Below are 22,723 nucleotides of genomic sequence, written 5' to 3' on the forward strand. Positions count from 1 at the left end.
GCTGAAGTGGTTAAAGTTACAAAATTGTGCTTAGGCATTAAGATTTGTTTTAAGGTAAATCTAAAATCAGAAAAAAAATGCTTTTACATACAGTTAGAGACTCTGGGCTCAGCACCATCTTAGCAGTGGAGCACTCATGAATGCTCATATGCATGTGCAAATACATATACCAAGTTGTCCGATGTCTGCTGCAGCACATCTGCATCCTTCCATAGGTGCACTTCATTGAGCAAGAGAACATTTTGTGACATTAAGTGTCGGTTCACACTAGACGCGGCACGACTTGCAGGTCGCCTCACCGAGGCGACCTGCACACGACTGCCGGGGCGACTTGCAAGACAACTTCTGTATAGAAGTCTATGCAAGTCGCCCCCAAAGTAGTACAGGAACCTTTCTTCTAAGTCGGAGCGACTTGTGTTGCTCCGATTAGAACGGTTCCATTGTACAGAACGGGAGGCGACTTGTCAGGCGGCTAGGTCGCCTGACAAGTCGCCCCCGTGTGAACCGAGCCTTAGTCTAGGTTTCCACTTCTGCGCGATTTTGCCACAATTTTGATGCGACTTGAAGCAATGCCTGTGTATTCTTGAGGTCTATGGACCTCAAGTCGCATCAAAGTGGAACCACAGTAGTGCAGGGACTACTTTGAAGTCGCACATATATGAATGGTACTCATTGGAAATCATGGGGTACGACTTGTCATGCGACTTTGCAGTCCCAAGTCGCATGACAAGTCGCACTAGTGGTAAAGTAGCCGTAAACTGAAACCTACAGTGGATCTGAGCCCTGATTACGAAGGACCAGCTTCCTATTGTCATCAGAACAAAAAAATACAAAAAAGTACAAAAAAAAGAAGACACATGAGATGCCACATTACATATACTGTACGTAAGATCGCCATGTATTCAGACAGCCATGCAAGTCCTGTCCTGCCTCTGGCTGCCTGGCTTAAGCTCAGATTTTATTTAGGAGGAGAGTCAAAAAGAATGCACATACTGAAACAACTCCAGATGTGCTTATTTGGCAGTCAGTAGCAAGACGCTCACACACAAAGAACACCAGAGACCTCTAGAACAAGGAGAAGACCCTGGTGCAGAGTAACAATGGAGGATCTGCCCCTCTCTGACATCTCGCTCTTATGACAAGCCCAGTCTGGCCAGTTACCAGATCTTCCGTGGGGGATCCAGCGGTTGCGGCTGGCTGTTCCAGCTGTGTCCACAGTATAGAGATTCATGTTTTCTGCCACATCACGGACAAGCCTGGACCTCATGTATCAGAAATCCTGGAGGATCTAGCAACACTCCCATGGGCACCTAGCAATTCTGAGCTTCCAAACTTTGAGAGGGTAAGTGATCTACCATTCATTTTATATCCAATGTGTAGATTTTTGCTTCTGAACTGTCAGCTCATAAAGCTATATGTGCAATTGTTATAGACCAGACCTGGCTCCAATCTTTATTCAGAGCAAAACACCTGGTGCATAAAGTGATGGTAAGTCCAACATGGTGCAGGGTGTGTTCTGTGTGCGTTTTCCACACAACTTTCAGATGCCCTGTCCTTGCGATTTACATGCAAGTGCCAATTAAGTGTTAATGGCACCCCAAACACACATCGCAAATTCAGTGCGTATGCAGGCATTAAATCCCATGGTACTGCAGTGCCATTTGGTGTGGCATGTTTTTTAAAAGTGGTGCATGTACTACTTGTTCCGGGTCCTGGTGAGATTTGCAATCATATTGCACCAAACACGAATGTGTATTGTGAACTGGCCCTTAATCCTTGCCTGTGATCTAGTTTAAGCTGGAGCCAGTGGCAGCCCGTAATGCAAGGTGCAGGGGTGCCACCCCCCTAATCTATGCGTCTGGCCCCCTAATCTACATGCGGATTCCAATGGGTTTTTTTTTTTTTTTTTTTAGAAGCACGTGATTAGAGCCAGAGGCTCTAATTAGCTTAAAAAAAGGGTGGGCTTGGGGCACAGAGCACTGCGCCCCGAGCCCACCCAGTTGTGTGACAATAGCGAATTAACATTCGCTATTGTCTTCCTGATTCTCCTCCCAGTCAATCAGGAAGCGGGTCCTGAGCATCACCCGATTGGCCGAGAGGAGAAGTGATCCTATTGTACGCCGACAAGGAGAAGGGAGGAGATGCAGGGGAAGCCATCATGAAGCACCAGTAGGAGATGCCGCCCTCGACCTAGATGGGGTAAGTGCAGGGCTGGTGACCGACCGACTGGGGGGGGGTGTGTCTGCGGGTGGATGGTTTGCCGCCCCCCCTTTCCCCCCCAAAATGAAAACCCCAGCCGCCACTGGTTGAAGCCATGACCACTGCCCTAGGTTTCCTGTTTCAGGGCAGCTCCCTTCTCTTGCAGGGTCCTATGGAGCCACCCTTGCATGCCAAGACTAGAGCTGTATTTCCCTACACTGTGTGCATCAATAGAAACACACACCATAGCGTAGGATGGCCAAGGCATTGCCTTGCTACACCTCCTCTTTCCCCCCCTTACTCCAAGCTAACAGATTGACTCCAGACTCCATTAACCAGTAAGGATGAGCTGAACTCTCTCCCCCCCCCCCCGGTTCGGTTCGCACCAGAACATGCGAACAGGCAAAAAATTTGGACGAACACGCGAACACCGTTAAAGTCTATGGGACATGAACATGAGAAGTCAAAAGTGCTAATTTTAAAGGCTTATATGCAAGTTATTGTCATAAAAAGTGTTTGGGGACCCGGGACCTGCCCCAGGGGATATGTTTTAATGCAAAAAAAAGTTTTAAAAACGTCAGTTTTTTCGGGAGCAGTGATTTTAATAATGCTTAAAGTGAATCAATAAAAATGAAATATTCCTTTAAATATCGTGACTGGGGGGTGTCTATAGTATGCCTGTAAAGTGGTGCAGTTTTCCCGTGTTTAGAACAATACCACAGCAAAATGACATTTCTAAAGGAAAATAGTCATTTAAAACTGATCGTAGCTGTAAGGAATTGTCAGGTCTCGGCAATATAGATAAAACTCATTGAAAAAAACGGCATGGGTCCCCCCCCCCCCCCCCCCAGTCCATTACCAGGCCGGGGCCGATGCGAGTCGCGATGACTGGGCTCCCGCGATCGCTCGTGCCACCGCGAGAACCGGGATCTCTGTGTGACCTTTGGGTCTGGTATGAATATTAAGGATAACCCCGAACCAAAAATGTAAAAAAGAATTGCGTGGGGGTCCCCCCAAAATCCATGCTAGGCCCTTCAGGTCTGGTATGGAAATTAAGGGGAACCCTGCGCCAAATAAAAAAAAATTGGGGGTCACCCCCAAAATCCATACCAGACCCTTATCCGAGCACGCAACCTGGCAGGCCACGGGAAAAGAGGGGGGAACGAGAGAGCACCCCCTCCTGAACCGTACCAGGCAACATGCCCTCAACATGGGGAGGGTGCTTTGGAGTAGCCCCCAAAGCACCTTGTCCCCATGTTGATGGGGACAAGGGCCTCATCCACAACCCTTGTGGGGGTCTGCGGGCAGGGGCTTATCGGAATCTGGAAGTCCCCTTTAACAAGGAGACCCCCAGATCCCCGCCTCCCTATGTGAATTGATAACAGGTACATTGTACCCCTTTTTTACTAATTTTGACACTTTTTTTGTGAAATGGTAGGGGTACAATGTAAAGGGGGCTTCCAGATTCCGATAAGCCCCAAGCCCGCAGACCCACACAACCAACCAGGCAAGGGTTGTGGGGATGAGGCCCTTGTCCCCATAAACATGGGGACAAGGTGCTTTGGGGGGCTACTCCAAAGCACCCTCCCAGACCTGAAGGGCCTGGCATGGATTTTTGGGGGACCCCCATGCAATTTTTTTTTACATTTTTGGTTCAGGGTTCTCCTTAATATTCATACCAGACCCAAAGGTCACACAGAGATCCCGGTTCTCGCGGTGGCACGAGCGATTGCGGGAGCCCAGTCATCGCGACTCGCATCGGCCCTGGGGGCGAGCGGTGGCGCGTGCATGCCCCTAGTGGTCACAAATAGAAGCGACGTAACATGAGGGCGATTCGCGCAGCCGAGCCATGTTGCCGCAGTGCTACTGCGGCGGCTGGCCGGCAAGCGATTAAAGGAATATTTCATTTTTATTGTTTCACTTCAAGCATTATTAAAATCACTTCTCCCGAAAAAAACTGCAGTTTTTTGCCATGATACAGGTCCCCTGGGGCAGGACCCGGGTCCCCAAACACTTTTTATGGCAATAAATTGCCTATAAGCCTTTAGAATGAGAACTTTTGGTTTTCCATGTTAATGTCCCATAGACTTTAACAGTGTTCCGCGGCTTTCGAATTTGCCGCGAACACCGCATAATGTTCGCTGTTTGGCGAACAGGCGAACACCTGTTCGAATCGAACATCGGGCTTATCCCTATTAAAGAGGAAGTAAACCCTGATGTGTTTTACTTTCTCTCTTTTTCCCCTGCAAAGTAAAAGCATACTTAGTTTGCCTGCAAGCAAAGCCTGCGCTGTCCCCTGCGCTGTCCCCGCATCCATCTTCGCCCCTCTTCCTCCCGGGGGGCCACAGGCTCTGGCTCTGTGACTGACCGGAGCCACGAGATGTCACATCCGCGCATGAGCTATCAGTCACGGCACTTGTGAGTGAACAAACGGCACGGAGGTCCGTTTCTTCACATCGCATGCGCCGATGACATCATTAGCGCACTACAAGGTAAATATCTCCTAAATGGTGCACATTTAGGAGATATTTCCACTACCTATAGGTAAGCCTTATTTTAGGCTTGCCTATAGGTAAAAGTGACAATCGAGGGTTTACAACCACTTTAACTCTTTCATGTGAAAACCAGATATTCAGGGAAGCAGCACTTACAGAGCAGAAGCCAGCAGCATTGAAAGTTGTAAACGGCAAATGCCAGGGTAAGAATTTTAACATATAGTTTACTGGGAATGTTTATTTTATTGTGCTCAATTTGTTAAGATAAAACACACTGAGGGTTTAAAACGATTTAGTGATAATCTGCCCTGGGGAAAGACAGCTGTCATCTGATTGGCAGCTTTGTGCAGCTCTAATTTGTCTTTAATAAATCAGCTCTTCGATATCAGCATACAGAATTTTTTTTTCCATACAACATTTTGTAATACAGTATAGTCAGAGCTGAAACTTACACTTCTTCCAGCTGGAGTACATAGATCACAAAGGTTTGCTCTTCAGTGAAGGAGGAGGAAGAACATCACAATCTCCCCTCCTCTGATCACAGAGATCATGTTGAAAAGAATGCATGATATTTTCAGAATTGTCGAGCTGCCAAGCAAGCGACCCACAATGATCTGTGTACTCCGGCCAGAACTGTAAGTTTTAGTGTAGGATGTTGAGTGCTGACTGTACTGTACAGAGGAAATGAAAGTACGATTATTACATGACACAGCAGGGGCCACACACTGAAGACACAAAGCACAATGACTTAGTGGTTAGCACTTCTTCCTTGCAGCACTCAGGCCATCGGATACCAAACATGACGCTAACTGCATGGAGTTTGCATGTTCTACCTGTGCTTTTATGGGTTTCCTCTGGATGCTCCGGTTTTCTCCAACATTCCAAAGACATGCTGGTAGGTTAATTGACTCCTGTCTAAATAAAGTGCCCTAATATGTGTATTATGCATGTTAGGTAGGGACCTTAGGTCGTAAGCTTGTTGAGGGCAGGGGCTGATGTGAATGTGTATATATACACTATATTACCAAAAGTATTGGGACGCCTGCCTTTATACATACATGAACTTTAAATTAATGACATTAACTTTTCTGTTAAAAAAAAATTAATGACATTAGGAGGAAACACAATATTGGTATAATGTTCAGCGCTAAACCATCTGATGAAAAATATTAAATATTTTAATGAAAAGGCATGCATCTGCATGCTGATACATGAAGGTGCAACCATGTGAATGGTGAGTGGATTGAAAGTTCTGGGGGATGAACCCCTAAAAATTTGTCTCTAAAAAAAGTCTCTAAATGGAGGCTGTAAAGGGAGCGAAGCTGCTTCAGGCGTTGGCTGGAGAACCCGATCACTGAACAAAAGGAGGAGAGAGAAGCGCCAAGCCAATCCTTTAGACAGCTTAGGAATTTATTCAGTATATAAGTATAAAACAACACTAAAAACTTGCGTGAAAAATGTTGGAGCACTTGCAGAGGGTGGGAGCTTCTACATGCAGTGTCACAGGAGCACAGGAGGACCGACCGAAAGTCTCTATTGAGGGATCCACGAGCGCCGTGTGTTAGCCGCAGCTGGAGCCTCGATAAGCCTCAGGGAGACGTTGGCTGTGTGTCTCTGGGTGGGAGTGGTCCAGGGCTGTCAAACTGGGGAGCCGCCCACACGCTGTCTGGCCAATCAGAACGCACTTCGAAGGGTACATATCTGTACCCACTACAGATAAGGACGCTCCTTATTCTCTTAGATGTACCCTGTACCCACTACAGATAAGGGTGCTCCTTATTCTCCTAGATGTACCCTGTACCCACTACAGATAAGGGTGCTCCTTATTCTCTTAGATGTACCCTGTACCCACTACAGATAAGGGTGCTCCTTATTCTCTTGGATGTACCCTGTACCCACTACAGATAAGGACGCTCCTTATTCTCCTAGATGTACCCTGTACCCACTACAGATAAGGACACTCCTTATTCTCCTAGATGTACCCTGTACCCACTACAGATAAGGACGCTCCTTATTCTCTTGGATGTACCCTGTACCCACTACAGATAAGGACGCTCCTTATTCTCTTAGATGTACCCTGTACCCACTACAGATAAGGACGCTCCTTATTCTCCTAGATGTACCCTGTACCCACTACAGATAAGGACGCTCCTTATTCTCTTAGATGTACCCTGTACCCACTACAGATAAGGACGCTCCTTATTCTCTTAGATGTACCCTATACCCACTACAGATAAGGACGCTCCTTATTCTTCTAGATGTACCCTGTACCCACTACAGATAAGGACGCTCCTTATTCTCTTAGATGTGCCCTGTACCCACTACAGATAAGGACGCTCCTTATTCTTCTAGATGTACCCTGTACCCACTACAGATAAGGACGCTCCTTATTCTTCTAGATGTACCCTGTACCCACTACAGATAAGGACGCTCCTTATTGTTCTAGATGTACCCTGTACCCACTACAGATAAGGACGCTCCTTATTCTTCTAGATGTACCCTGTACCCACTACAGATAAGGACGCTCCTTATTCTCTTAGATGTACCCTGTACCCACTACAGATAAGGATGCTCCTTATTGTTCTAGATGTACCCTGTACACACTACAGATAAGGACGCTCCTAATTGTTCTAGATGTACCCTATACCCACTACAGATAAGGATGCTCCTTATTTTCTTGGATGTACCCTGTACCCACTACAGATAAGGACGCTCCTTATTGTTCTAGATGTACCCTGTACCCACTACAGATAAGGACACTCCTTAGGCAGACCATACACGGTGCAATTTTTTTCCTGCAAGCACAGACAGTTTTGACAGGGGAATCCCTCCTACCATTATATTCACCCGGTGGGGGGGTGGGGGAAGCCTTTCAAGCCGGGAAAAGACAGTGATTATTGCTAGCGGCTATAGCAGCTGCTAGTGAAAATCGCATGTAAATCAGGCAGGCTGGTTGTACCCAAGTTGATTGATCGATCAATTTGGTACATTCAGCCTGCCCATGCATGGTTCAAATCTCGGACGGTTCCTGCTGAACCAGGCGAGATTTGAACTATCTATGGCCAGCCTTACTCTCCTAGATGTACCCTGCACCCATTACAAAAAAGGGCTCTCCTTACACTCTTAAGCCTCGTACACATGATCAGATTTTCCGACAGGAATTGTGTGATGACAGGCTGTTGGCAGAAAATCAGACTGTGTGTACACTCCATCGGACAATTGTTGTCGGATTTTCCGCGGACAAATGTTGGATAGCAGGTTTTAAAATTTTCCGCGGACAAATGTCTGTTGTCGGATTTTCCGATCATGTGTACACAAGTCTGTCGGACAAAAGTACAAACACGCATTCACGGAAGCAAGGACGAGCCAGAAGCGGTTGGTCTTGTAAACTAGCGTTCGTAATGGAGAAAAATATCATTTGTGACGTGGGAAATTATGAAATCTCGAAATGCAGCGCACAATTTTCTTCTTTAATGGGATAATAATGAAGCTGCTTTGCTGGTGATACTGATGGAGTTATTGCAAACAAATTTTCAAGGGCTTTTTTTTTCTAGTGATATCAAGAATAATATTATGATTTTTTTGTTTTGTTTTTTTTTTTGGGCAAGTTACCATGCCATTATCCCGTACTTTTTAAGATCAAATATACAACTAATTTGGTGTCCCTTGTCAATTTTACATTGTATTTTTTTAAATGTAACTGCCGACTCCAAAAATGTCATTTGAAGTAAAACACATAGCCAAGTATTATTCTCCAAAATTGTTTTATTGTGCATTTAAAAAAAAAAAACAAATAAAATTAGACATGCTATCTGCCAATAGAACTTAACAAAAAAGTGCATTTTATGCATCCAAAAATATAGAAAATCTACCAAATCAAATCATTATTATTCAACCCAAAAAATAATGTCAAAGCAATAACTCCAAGGCCGATAATAAATAACACATTATGTTTTATTTATTATTGGCCTTGAAATTATTGCATCACAACATGTCTGGTTGACGAATGGCTGTTCAGAAATTAACTGAAATGCACAAAATGAAAAGCGCTAAATGAAAAGCCCGAATCAACACTCACCAAACTTCTACTAACATGAAATTAGCAGAAGGAGCCCAAAGAGTGGCGTTAAAGAGCTGAAAAACCATGTAGCACGTCACTACATTCGTAATTGTTGGCCAACAATTGTGTGCCGTGTATATGCAAGACAAGTTTGGGCCAACGCCCTTCGGACAAAAGTTCATGTTTTTTTTGGCCAACAACCCGATCATGTGTACGAGGCTTTAGATTTACTCTGTACCTATTTCGTTCCCGGAAGTGGCTGTAAAGTAAAAGGGTGCTGAAGCAACCGCTGGCTGGAGACTAGAACGACTCAGACCAAAGAATAGGTCACCAGCACACCAAGAATCTCCATTGAAGGGTCCAATGCTTTATTAAACAATCACATCACAGCAAAGAACAGCTGTTCTTTGCTGTGATGTGATCATTACAGATAAGGTCTCTCATTATTCTCCTAGATGGATTGCAAGTTGTACTCTGTACCCATTACAGGCAAGGGGGTACCAGCACTCTACTTTTGTTTTTAACCACCTCCCACCCGGCCAATGCACATATACGGCCGGGTGGGAGCTTCCTCCTTCTGAGTTGATGTTCAGGAACGTCCCTCAGAAGGAGGGGGATCATGCGTGTGCGTGCCCTCGCAGCGGCGCGATCCCGATGCGCTCGTGTCACCTGGCGCATCTCCGATCGGCAGGAGGGCTCTGTGATTGGCCCTCCTGATCACATGACGACTGTGTCCAATCACAGCCGTCATGTGATGTAAACAGAGAGCTGGTTGCTAGGCGATCGGCTCTCCTCTCCTCACACAGAAGTTGTCAGTGAGGAGAGGAGATCGCTGCAGCCAGCCGGTGATCAGTGATCGAGTATGAGCTGTTTTTTACAGCTTTTTACACACTGATCACTGGCCCAGTGTCCCCACACAGTGTAGAATCACAATGTCCCCAAAACACTGTCCCCACACATGTCCCCACACATTAAAAACAGCTGTCCCACATATGTAACAGTAAAATCATCTGTCCCAATGATCATTTGCACACATATGTCCGTGATCATCTGCGCACATCTGTACATGATCATCTGCGCACATATGTCCGTGATCACACAAATCAATTATTATACACTTAACAGGATTTTTTTTTACCAAAGACATGTAGCAGAATGCATTTTGGCTTAAATTTATGACAAAATTTCATTTTATTGAATTTCTTTTAAAACAGAAGGTAGAAAATATTGTTTGTTTGTTTTTTAAATTTCCGCTCTTTTTTCTCTTATATCGCAAAAAATAAAAAACTGATTTATGAATAAATACCACCAAAATAAAGCTCTATTTATGTGAACAAAATGATAAAAATTTCATTTGGGTACAGTGTTGCATGACCACGCAATTCTTATTGAAAGTGCGAGAGCGCTGAAAGCTGAAAATTGGCCTGGGAAGGAAAGAGGCCTGCCCAGTATTGACGTGGTTAATTAGACTGACTCCATGCATTTGTGAGCATGCTCCGATTTCATCAAACATCCAGGGTAGCAAAGAAAAAAGTCTCAATAATGTAAAAATGGCTCAGACAGAGCACACAGCATGTACAAAATACCTTATTAAAACTTCAGATGGTTTTTTGTATTACAAAAACACTATTTGGAAAGAACACAAAACCAAAACGGTTGCATGCTAGGAAGTGTTAGGAATTTATAAAAATAGACAATCAGGTTTAAAACCGTACCGATGAACAAAAAAAAAGGAAAAAAAGAAAGAAATATCAAAAGGCAGTGGGGGTTATTTACGAAAGGCAAATCCACTTTGCACTGAAAGTGCAGTTGGAAGTGCAGTCGCTCTAAATCTAAGGGGTAGATCTGAAATGAGGGGAAGCTCTGCTGATTTTATCATCCAATCATGTGCAAGCTAAAATGCTGTTTTTTATTTTCCTTGCATGTCCCCCTCGGATTTACAGCGACTGCACTTCCAAGTGCACTTTCAGTGCAAAGTGGATTTTCCTTTAGTAAATAACCCCCAGTGTCTAGTATTCATAGTCCACCTTTCTAACATGTTTCATCCTGTCATCAGGGTTCAGGATGTTCAGCGCTGTGTCCTATTAAGAGTATTGCATAACAAAGCAGCAGCCACATATTGCACACATTTTATTAGGTTCATTTATTTATTTATTTTTTATTACATTTTTATTTATTCATTTATTTTTCCAGTGCAAATAGGCAATAATTGTTTTGGCTGGAGTTCAGCTTTAAGCTTAGTATAAAATTAAAGATAAACTCCAAGTTTATATATATTAATATATTTTATATTATTAAAAAGCACAAGGAAATAAAGATGTGAATTTAAAGGGTTAGTTCACCTTTTCCAAAAAAATGAAAAGGTGAACTAACACCGTACACTGTGTCTGTCTGTCCCCCCACCCACCCCCGGTCCCCACTGTACTTACCTCTGTGAGTGATGAGCTGTCAGTGCCCACGGGGACAGGGATGTCAAATCCACACTATTCTCCCTCTTCTCTATGCAGCACTTCTAAGACAGAGCTGAGCAATTCTTTGTGTCTGCATTGACCAATCAGAATCAATCTGGACTGTCTCCACAGTGCTGTATAAAAAAGAAGGAGAAGACCAGGGATTTCAAATCCCCAAGCCGCTGCACCTTCTACAGTATGAGGACACTGATGGTTCATCACCAACAGAGGTAAGTACAGCGGGGACCTGGGGGTGGGGAGGGTGGAAAGTGAACTTACACTTTACATAAAAATATTGATATTTATTTTAAATGCATCTGATAAACATATCTTGTTATTCTACTTCCAATATTTAACATATTTAACCACTTTCCACCCACGCTATACAGTGCAGGCTTCCAGTGCTGGGAGGGCCTCAATAGGCATCCTCCCGTGATCAAGCTGCTTGCGTGCCCCTTGCAGCACGCGGGCGGCACGCTCTGTGATCACTGGTTCCTTCGGACTCGGCTGATCACAAAACAGGGTAAAGGGCCAATCACAGCGGCCCTTTACCACATGATCAGCTGTCAGCCAATGACAGTTGATCAGGGAAGTAAACAGAAGCCGGTTATCTGCTTTTTTTTCTCCTCAAGATCGGCGTGAGAATAGAAGAAAGACGTAAACCAGCTTCTGTTACAGGGACATCGGTCCCAATCTGTGCCTGCCAGTGCTGCTAATAAGTGCCAACCAGTCCCACCAGTGCCACCTATCAGTGCCCATAACTGCTCACCAGTGGCACCTATCAGTGCCCATCAGTGCTACCAATCAGTGTCACCTATCAGTGCTGCCTATCATTGCCGCCTATCAGTGTCCATCAGTACCACCTCTCAGTGACCATTAATGCCACCTCTCAGTGACCATCAGTGCTGCTTATCACAACCCATCAGTGCAGCCTCATCACTGCCCACTAGTGCCACCTATCAGTGCCCATTAGTGCAGCCTCATCAGCAACATCATTAAAGGAGAAAAATTACCTGTTTGCAAAATTTTATAACAAACTATGTAAAAAAAAAAAAATTTTTTTTCAACCTTTTTTGGTATTTTTTGTTTGTTTCTTTAGCAACAGATAAAAAAACCAGTTGTGATCAAATACCACCAAAAGAAAGCTCTATTTGTGTGAAAAAAAATGATAAAAATTTTGCTTGAGTACAGTGTTGCATGACCGCGCAATTGTCATTCAAAGTGCGACAGAGCTGAAAGCTGAAAATTGGCCTGGGCAGGAAGGGGGTAAAAGTGCCCGGTAACCAAGTGGTTAAATCATTTCCCCCTTTCTCCCCTCTCAACTGCTAAGGTTGGGAGGTATGTGATCAAGAGCCAATATTGTGAAAACCTAAAATACACTCATTTAAAAATACAGCCTGTATGATTATCTTTAAAATTAAAAAAGAGGCAACAAGAAAGCATTTATTCGGTCCACAAAATACCTAAAATGCTGCTTCATCGCGGTTGCGTTTGGCATGCTTCTAAGTCCAACATCCAAATACACAAACTGTAATCCTGCACCAGTCCGGCACACAGGAAAGGTGTACAGTTGTAGGATGTTTAATTAAGTATTTAGGACATCATGCAGGCTGTGAAATAAAATAACCATGTACTGTATTCATTTTTCACTGAAGGTCCTCCTAAATGTTCTGAAAAGCTGAAACAATTTTATTTGGCTGCTATTGGGGCCAAGTCATAAAAGCTGGACGGATGAAAAAGGAGCTTTTGCCAACAGAAATCATACCTTTCATTTCATGGAAATATTACACAAGATGTCTGCCATGGGCAACAAATCCACTAATTCTTATTTTCTTTTTTTGACTTGCTATGAATTATCCATAGCCTTAAGCCTCGTACACATAATCGAAATGTTGGCCAACAAAATTTCAGACTTTTGTCCGAAGGGTGTGAACTTGTCTTGCATACAAACAGTAAACAATTGTCGTCAACAAACACGAACGTAGTGACGTATTACGTGGAATTTCAGCTCTTGGGCGCCACCCTTTGGGCACCTTCTGCTAATGTCGTGTTTGGTGAGCACTGATTCCGAGCATGCGTGTTTGTACTTTGGACTTTTGTGTGACGGACTTGTGTACACATGAGACAAAACTCTGACAACAGACCGCTGTCCGCTGAAGAATTACTAGCCTGCTATCCAACATTTGTTGGCGTAAAGTTGAGCAACGATCGTCTGATGGAGTGCACTAACAGTCAGACTTTAGGCCAACAGTCTGTAATCACACAATTCCCAGACGAAAATCTGATCGTGCGTACGAGGCTTTAGGGTCCTTTCACACGGGCTTCTGCCCGGTGGACTTTGCTTGCTCAGCAGGAGATCGCTCCATTGATCCCCGCTGAGCAGGCAGATGACAGATCCGTCTCCGGTTACTGTGCCGCTCACTGTCCCCTCTGTTTTCATCCGATCCCAAGCGATCCAATCCGCCAGACGGCTGGAAAATAGGGTTTCCATCCGTCTGGATTTCACGGACAGGATTGGATAGCAGCAGACATGACATCCACTGCCCCATAGAGATGAATGGAGGCTCTGATCAGGTCCACCTGAAATACTGACTGGTGGACCTGATCGGAAAGCCCGTGTGAAAGGGGCCTTATAATTTGGAATGAGTGAATCTGTGTGGGTTTGATGACTGTTTGATATTTACAAAACCTTAACTTAGTAGTGGATCCTCTTGAAGTTTATGGGGGTCATATCTTGATATTAAATCCCATTTTCAAGACTAATAGGCAAGATTTTGTAAAAAAAAAAAAAAAAAAAAAAAAGGCATTGGAAACTAGGCACTGCCCTTGGAAGCATGTGCCAATGCTAAAAAATACAGTAGAGACAGGGTCTTGTTTATGCAGCTTTGCAGACGACAATTTTTCTTTATGGAGATGGTTCACATCTCCACTCCAAGTCGCCTGAAGCCAAACGCCTGAAGCTCAAACAAGTTCTGGGCCTTTTTTTGTCGCTCGAATCGGGCAGATTTGGGTGTTTTGTGCGTTTGTTTTCCCATAGAATTGAATGGGAACAAACAATTTGCGCGGTTTTGCGTGTTTCTGCACGCGTTTTTGTGCAATTTTCTGCTCAAATGAAAAAAAAAGTAAAAAATAAAATTAGTACTAATATATAAATAAATAAATGTAAAAGAAAATACACAAATAACTAAAAATCATCATAAATAAGTAAAATAAATGAATAATATGTAATAATACATTAATAAATAATAATTAACCTCTAACCTTAAAAAATATTAAATACATTATTAATAATAAAATAACACCCAAACTCTAACAAAAAAATACATTAATAATAATAATAATTTTTTTGTGTTAGGGTTCGGGTGTTTAGTTATGTATTATTATTTTATTTTTTAAGGGGTAAGGGTTAAAGTTAAGGGTTAATTATTTATTTATTGTTACTTAGTATAAATTTATTGAATGTATTTATTTTGTATTTATTGGTGTATTTATTTTACATTAGTTTATTCATTTATTATTATTAGTATAATAATAAATAAAATAAAAAAATATATAAAATAGAATAATAATAAATAATCCTAACCCTAACCTAAACTGAACTCGAACCCCTTACCCCAACGAAAAAACATTATAATAGATGAATAATAATAAAAGAAGAAATAAAAGGTAATGGAAAAGCTAAAAAAAATCTCAAATACCTAGCAACAAATGATGCAACAGATAATAGTTTTCTCTGTTGGTTAATAAAAAACGCCAAAGCCCAAAAATGCTACATACAAACGCGCAAAAATGTGCCAACAATGTGCAAAAAAACACCGGAGAATCGCTCAACGACGCTACGCTCAGGCATGAATGGGGGAAGTATAGGCAGCATCAAATGTAGGGGAGAAGTTTACAGCCAGGGGAAGAGCAGGCAGTGTAGGAGATAACCGGCGCAGGCTCAGGGAGAACATGCAAACTCCGCACAGGTGGTGCTGTGGTTGGCATTGGAATCAATGACCCTATTGCTGCTAGGCAGAAGTGCTAACCTTTGCCACTGTGCTGCCCTTTAACATAATATTATTGGGAAAGTCTTTATTTTTTTTAATTCTTAGCTTTCATAAAAATAACAGCTGGTGATACTGACATAAAGGTCCTTGTTTGTGCACTTTATGTTATGCGGTGACAATGCTCCGCCACTGTCCCCCTACAATCTCCCAATTGTAAATCACCCCGTCACATGTTCCCCCAAAGGAAACTACGAGCTTCTTTGCTAATGTACATTGACCAAGCACACTCCAGTGTTGTCATCATTTAACTGCTTCATTTTTTGCAATAAGGCACTGCGTTACTATAACTGACAATTGTGCTGGCGTGCAACGCTGTACCCAAAATGTATGTTTGTTTTTCTCCCACAAATAGAGCTTTCTTTTGGTGGCATTTGATCACCTCTGTGGTTTTTATTTTTTGTGCTATAAACAAAAAAAGGTCATCAATTTAAAAAAAAAAAAAAAAATATTTTTTACCTTCTGCTATAAAACATGGGGAAAAAAATGGAAAAATCTAATTTCTTCATCAATATAGGCCAATAAGTATTTGGCTACATATTTTTGGTAAAAAAAATTCCAATAAGCGTATATTGATTGGTTTGCACAAAAGTTATAGCGTCTACAAACTATGGGATAGATTTATGGAATTTTTATTTAGTTTTTTTTTTTTTTACTAGTAATGGTGGCAATCAGCGATTTATAGTGGGACTGCAACATTGCAGCAGACAAATCGGACACTAAGTGATACTTTTTGGGGACCAGTGACACTAATAGAGTGATCAGTGCTAAAAAAATATACACAGTCACTGTACTAATGACACTGGCTGGGAAGAGGTTAACATCAGGGCCGATAAAAGGGTTAACTGTGTGCCTAACATGTGCTTGTGTACACTGTGTGAGGTGCTTGTACTATGGGAAGGCAGAGATCCGTGTTCCTGCTTTGCAGGAACACAAGACCACAACCTTCCCTTCTCACAGAACGGCGATCTGCCTTGTTTACATAGGCAGACTACTGTTCTGCCTGTGTCCCAAACGATCGGCGGGTCCCGGCTTGAAGGACATCAGAAGCATTGAGATGTAACAATGGATGAAAAAAAGGTCCAAACTCCTCTTCCCCCTCCCCAATTATCTAAGATAGAGAGAATTTTGCTACTTACATGACATTCAGTAAAGATTTACATCTACTTCAACAGACCTTATCAGCAGCGCTTCCCTTACTATACCGCAAAAAAAAATACAATGAATGGGTGTGTTGACATCTTAGTGCTTTTTTCGTTGGCAGGACCAACAGCAAAAGAAAAATTGTCACACAAATCAATCAGGTCTGTTCATAGTTTTGTTATGCAGTGTAATGTATTATAAAAAAAACACTGCCTGTATAAATTTTGCGCCGTTAATATGTGTTCTGGAGTCCATAGATATTAAAGCTGAACTGCGGTTAGCTTGTCAAAAATTGCCCATTGGTAGCTCCCCCTTCTTTAGTAAGCCTCTAATGCTCAAGTGTAAGGGGTGTAACAAAAAAGCATTCTCTGACACCACCCCCCCACCCCCCCCACACACACAGCTGGTGTTCTCCTTTGAATCTGCAGTGTAGGAGGGTTCTTGACAAATTTATAAGTGATGAGGTTGGTGACCAGTCCCAAGAATCCACTTGTATGTTGGGGTGCAGCGTGGTGCAGCAACAATAATTCACACAGTCAGGTGTAATAATAAACTTGTATTGAAGCAATACAGCAACAGTTCACAACATTCCCGGTAGGAAGACTGCCCGACCAGGCGCACTCACAGTTACAGCAACGTGAACAGCCATAATCACAGCGTCTATAGAGAGGGGCAGAATGCGGCCTGGCCGTCTCATGCCCAGTCGGGAAGATGTGGAGAAGAGATGCAAACCTCTGCTTTGTCTCCTCATCAGGAATCTTTCCGTACCATTACCACTGTCCCTAACAGATGGTACCTGTCCCTGCACTACCCACTTGCATAAAGCAAGCCAATCACAGGAACCAGGGCCTTAAATAGGCTCTGCCCAACCCAAGATGGCTGCCAGAGTCACATGGGGCAACAGCATCCAACTGGATCACTTCCCCAGTGACCGAGAAAACCATAGAGTAATCAGGTTCTTCCTCTCCAGTTGGAGAGCTGCTGTGGTTGAGCATCACCTGCAGTGGAGAAAAAAAACTGCACCTGCCTACACACTCATCCTCTATAACAGGGATATGCAATTAGCGGACCTGCAGCTGTTGCAAAACTACAAGTCCCATCATGCCTCTGCCTCTGGGTGTCATGCTTGTGGCTGTCTTGCTATGCCTCATGGGACTTGTAGTTCTGCAACAGCTGGAGGTGTGAATCCAATCCTAACCTTAAAACTCACATGTACCTTACAAAATAATAAAAAATGTATTACCCCACAGGAGTTAACATAAAAAAGTAGATCCCACAGTCTGCATTTCTCACCCTTTGGCATTGTCCCTCACAGACTCACCGATTCAGTCGTTCATTGTCGGTCTGATTAGAGTCATTCAACCCACCCCCTGTGAGCCCATGGCATCAAGCACATGCCCCCTTGGGGTAGGTCATCAACTTGTCCTGGGCTCTTAGGAGAATGCAGTAGGGAAGGACACCACATCATTGCCATACTCTGAAGCATTCAGGATCTGCCCAGGGAGAAGAAGAAGACCCAAAAGTTATGGAAACCATACCAAAGAAGAAAGGAAAAAAACATATGTTTCGACATTTGAAATATATAAATAAATCAATTAATAAATAAAAAGAGGAATTAAAGAGTGCAAATATGGGGAAAAAAGGGAAGGGGTTGGGAAATGGAATAGAGGAACCCTGGAGTGACTTCACCGCCTATCCATGTCGTGTGATTACATTGGTAAAAACTAATACTAGAATGGGCTGTTGGGGGCCTATTGTACCCACCATAAACAAGAGCCTTCTGACTCCTCTCAGCATCCCCGCACCAAATTCCATATACAGTTCTCTTGCTGAATTTAGTCACAAATGTCTAGAGGTGGACAGAATAAAGTAATACAGGGACAACATTGGCACAGGTCATAACTGTGGAGGCTTGTTGCCACCCCATTAACCCATTTGCTGTAGGATGTGCCCTCTAAGTGGCATTATGGTAAATATAGCCCTGCCTGGCTAAACACAAAGGCCATTCTTTTACTCATTTATACAAAATAACTTTAATCCTGTTGATCTGTGAGTCATGTTGATTGTGAAAGCAGATCTGGTAGACAGATGAAAATAAAGAGCCAAGTAAACACAAATTGATGCTGGGAAGATCAGGGCAATGAGCTCATTGTACAAAATTAGTTAAATAAAGATTAGTCTTTTTAGCTACATAGAGTAACAATATATAAAATATAAGTATTGGAAAATAAAAACATTTTTATTCCTACATGGAAGCACTCATTTTAAAAATTGTTCTCATATATCCTAAATATTCCTAGATATATTCTCCACTGCAGTGGGTCATTTTTGTAGTCCTAAATACTTACCTCACTCGATCCAGTGCTGTGCCATCTGTAGCGGCTCTTTCTACATTCACAGGACAGAGAGCTCCCTATGGTGGCAGAAGGAGAAGAGGAGGACCCGAACTGTCGGTGGGGGATCCCAGAAGGGTTCGGGGCTGCTCTGTGTAATACTTGCACAGAGCAGATAAGTATAACATGTGTAGCCAGGTACTGGGCTATACCAACATGGAGAAGTAGACAATGTCCTTTGTTGCCCGACTATTTAGTGATGCTGCACTATTCCCTCCAGCCAGCTGAGGGAGAGCCACAGCCAACCCAGCCCATGGACTCCTATGCAGAACACTGAGAATCATGAAAGTTGTAGTTTGAGATGGCAGCCATACAGTGGGGCCAATGGATTCTTTCACTACGGTTCCCAAGAGACACTGAGGAGTAGGGGGAGTGGTGAGATGGCTTTTACTGACCTGCCCAGGAAACATTGCTTTTTTGGCACCACAGGACTCGGGAAGTACGCATCTGCACGACTGTGGGGCCAAACCCGCAGGATCAAGCAGAGGCCCAGGAGGGTAGAGACGCCCTTACCTTGCAACACAGACCACAGTGATTGCACTGCACAATTGCCACAGGGAAACTGGAGTGTCCTCTCCCCCTCTGCTTCCCACAGCGAGGGTCTGGAGGCATCAGAGGGGGGGGAGAGAGGGCAGGGTGCCCCATTCCACAGTAAAAGCCCGCAGCTGCAGAGTGGGGACTGGTGAGAGGGCTTATCGTCTATCATTCACACTGTTATCAGGAACTGAGTCATTGGAGACAAGACATGAAGCATAACACATCCATACTGCCTCTGTGCCTTACTCATTCAGCACCTATACCCCATTGATACTGCACCTGTGCTATATCTGTGTTACACTTCTACCACCCTATACTGAATGCGTATTTATTAAGATTGTCGCCAAGTGCACCACAGCCTCTTAAAGGGTCCCAATGATAGCCGGCTGAAAGGACTGCCCTTACTGTTAAAGGACTGTCACTCCCATTAAGCCATCCTACAGGTCCTTTTGCCCCCCCCCCCCCTTATCCCCTTTTTTACTATTTTTTTTTTTATCGATAGTACCTTCAAACCAGCCAACAATGACAACTCCCATAGTTCTGTCATGGCTAGTTACTTTTAAGTCAAGCTGGCATTTTTAGCCTGCATATCTGACTGACTTCTAAGGTGTATGAGCAGTCTTGGGTCCTGTTCAAATCTGCATGCTGCAGAGCAATGCAAAAAACCCATACAACACACCTGCAATGCAGTGCATCCACAGAAATGCTAAAACAGATATGTATGACTAAAATTGTACTGTTTTTTAGTGGTGGAGGTTCCATCTCTCAGGCTCCTTATGTCCTGCTAACTGAAGGCTCCTACAGTCATGAGCATAGATGGCTTGTATACAGGTTTATGGTTCCAACCAAATCTACTTTTAGTTTAAATCAGATAAATATGTCCCTAGGTACATGAAAAATGTGTCTTCTTTGGAAAGCAGCTAGTCTGTGTAAAATAAAGTCTGTTCCCTGGAAGCAGCTGCAGAGCGGGAACCTTGCTCTGTGTGTTGAAGCAAAGGGGTCCGACAAGTCCCCTATTGAGTCATACTTTGGCTCTGCAATCAGATATCTACTCATCAGACAGCTCTAGCTGTGACTCAGCAAGGGGTATGTTGGACTTCTGCAGGGTGATTAATGCTTCTTTGCAGCATGCTGGCAGGGGACAGGCATTTCCACTCAGGCTGTGGCTGTTTTTTTAAGAAAAATTACACACTATTGCAGCGTGGCTCCATTCACATGAGTGGGTTGTGTTTAGCGGTGGTGCTTTAGACCCGTGGAATAAAATTTGACGCACCACAGCAGTGTGTACTAACATGGCTGCTGGCCGTGTTAACTTGTGTCTCAGTTGTCGGGGAGATAGTAATACTGGCTCAAAAGCCCATTTTTTTGCCCCTGCCCGCCTGTGTAAATGAGGCCTAAGGATTCTTTCACACGGGTGGTCCGCCCGGCGGACTCCGCTTTGCTCAGCGAGGGGATTGCTCCACTAATCCACGCTGAGCAGGTGGAAGACAGGTATGTCTCCACTCACTGTGCAGAGACAGACCTGTCAGAGCCCCGCACACCTCTCTGGGGAGATCAGATGAAAACGGACCATCCGATCCACCAGACTGATGAAAAATAGGGTCTCCATCCGTCTGGATTTCACGGACGGGATTGGATTGTATAGCAGCGGGTGTCAGCAGACATGTCACCACTGACATCCGCAACTCCATAGGAGTGAATGGAGGGTCTGATCAGGTCCGCCTGAAAAACTGACAGGTGGACCTGATCAGAAAGCCCGTGTGAAAGGGGCCTAAGACCTTCCACATACACTCACTGGCCACTTTATTAGGCACACCTGTTCAATTGCTTGGTAACACAAATTGCTAATCAGCCAATCACATGGCAGCAACTCAATGCATTTAGGCATCTAGATATGGTGAAGAGGACTTACTGAAGTTCAAACCGATCATCAGAATGGGGAAGAAAGAGACGGGCTACAGCAGCAGAAGACCACTCCTGTCCCTTAAGAACAGAAAACTGAGGCTAAAATTCGCACAGGCTCACCAAAATTGGACAATAGAAGATTGGAAAAATGTTGCCTGGTCTAATAAATCTCGATTTCAGCTGCGACATTCAGATAGTAGGTCAGAATTTGGCATAAACAACATGAAAGCATGGATCCATCCTGCCTTGTTGTGGTGTAATGGTGTGGCGGAAATTTTCTTGGCACACTTTGGGACCCTTAGTACCAATTGAGCATCATTTAAAGGCCATGGCCTACCTGAGTATTGTTGCTGACCATGTCCATCCCTTTATGACTACAATGTACCCATCTTCTGATGGCTCCTTCCAGCAGGATAATGCACCTTGTCACAAAGCTCAGATCATCTCACCACTGATTTCTTGAACATGACAATGAGGTCACTGTACTCCAATGGCCTCCACAGTCACCATATCTAAATCCAATAGAGCACCTTTGAGATGTGGTGGAACAGGAGATTCGCATTATGGATGTGCAGACGACAAATCTGCAGCAACTGCATGATGCTATCATGTCACTATGGACCAAAATCTCTGTGGAATGTTTCCAACACCTTGTTGAATCTATGCCACGAATAATTAAAGCAGAGTTCCAGTCACCTGTGGAAAAAATAAAAGTCAGCAGCTACAAAAACAGTAGCTGCTGACTTTTAAAAAACAGCCACTCACCTGTCCCACGATCCAGTGGTGTGCTCACCCCAGTCGGTCTCACCCGCTGTTTTCGGTCCCCAGTGCCGGCATCTTTACTATGGGCACCTGGCTGTGACAGCTTGCGGCTTCACAGCCAGGTGCCCACTGTGCATGCGTGAGTCTCGCTGTGCATTGTGAGTGGTGAATGCAGTCTTCTGGGACCTGTCAGTGTCCCAGAAGACTGCAGGGGGGAGGGAGGAGAACTATCAGGCTCCTACTTACCAGACCGGCGAGTCCTGTCGGGCAGAGAGGAGGCTCCCTTACCCTCCGACTATCGGCCCCCTGGTAGAGTAAACAGAGGGTACGAAAGTACGGAGTGGTATGAAGGCCTGTATTGTAGTCCCGGTATAGCAGTCCAGACAGTGCAGGGTTAACAGGTGAGTAGGCTGAAGGAGGCTGGAACACAGGCACAGAGCTGAGCCGGCTTTGCAAGGACAACAGGCTGGAAGTAAGCTGACCAGCAGATAGGATCCAAGGGAGCAGGCAGACGGATGGTCAGGAGACAGGCCGGGTTTGGTAACAGACGGTCAGCAAAGGTACAAAGGAACAGGCAATCGGATGGTCAAACAAGCAGGGGTCGATGCAGGCAGAGTTCAGAGAGAGATCGGGGGACAAGGCCGGGTCAATAGGTATTTCAGGAACAGGAGAGATACAAATCAGGCTCTAGGACGACTAGCTGTTGATTAGGCAGCACTGGACACAAGAACAC

The 22,723-nt window shown here is 44.1% G+C and overlaps 1 protein-coding gene across 5 annotated transcripts in view; it reads left to right on the plus strand.

The window, feature by feature from the left end:
- Positions 1-722: 722 nt before the first annotated feature.
- Positions 723-22,723, plus strand: part of B3GNT9 (UDP-GlcNAc:betaGal beta-1,3-N-acetylglucosaminyltransferase 9) — a 55,294-nt gene continuing 33,293 nt past the window's right edge. The window contains exon 1 of one of the 5 annotated variants that reach the window (XM_073605482.1): positions 723-1,342. The gene's annotated coding sequence lies outside the window, so the exon portion shown is untranslated. Of the gene's footprint in view, positions 1,343-5,234; positions 5,330-5,448; positions 5,590-11,413; positions 11,435-22,723 lie in introns of those variants that run through there. The other 4 variants (XM_073605481.1, XM_073605483.1, XM_073605484.1 and 1 more) reach the window with 4 other exon arrangements.

This window comes from Aquarana catesbeiana, linkage group LG11 (assembly GCF_042186555.1).
Source record: "Aquarana catesbeiana isolate 2022-GZ linkage group LG11, ASM4218655v1, whole genome shotgun sequence".
Classification (NCBI taxonomy): Eukaryota; Metazoa; Chordata; class Amphibia; order Anura; family Ranidae; genus Aquarana; species Aquarana catesbeiana.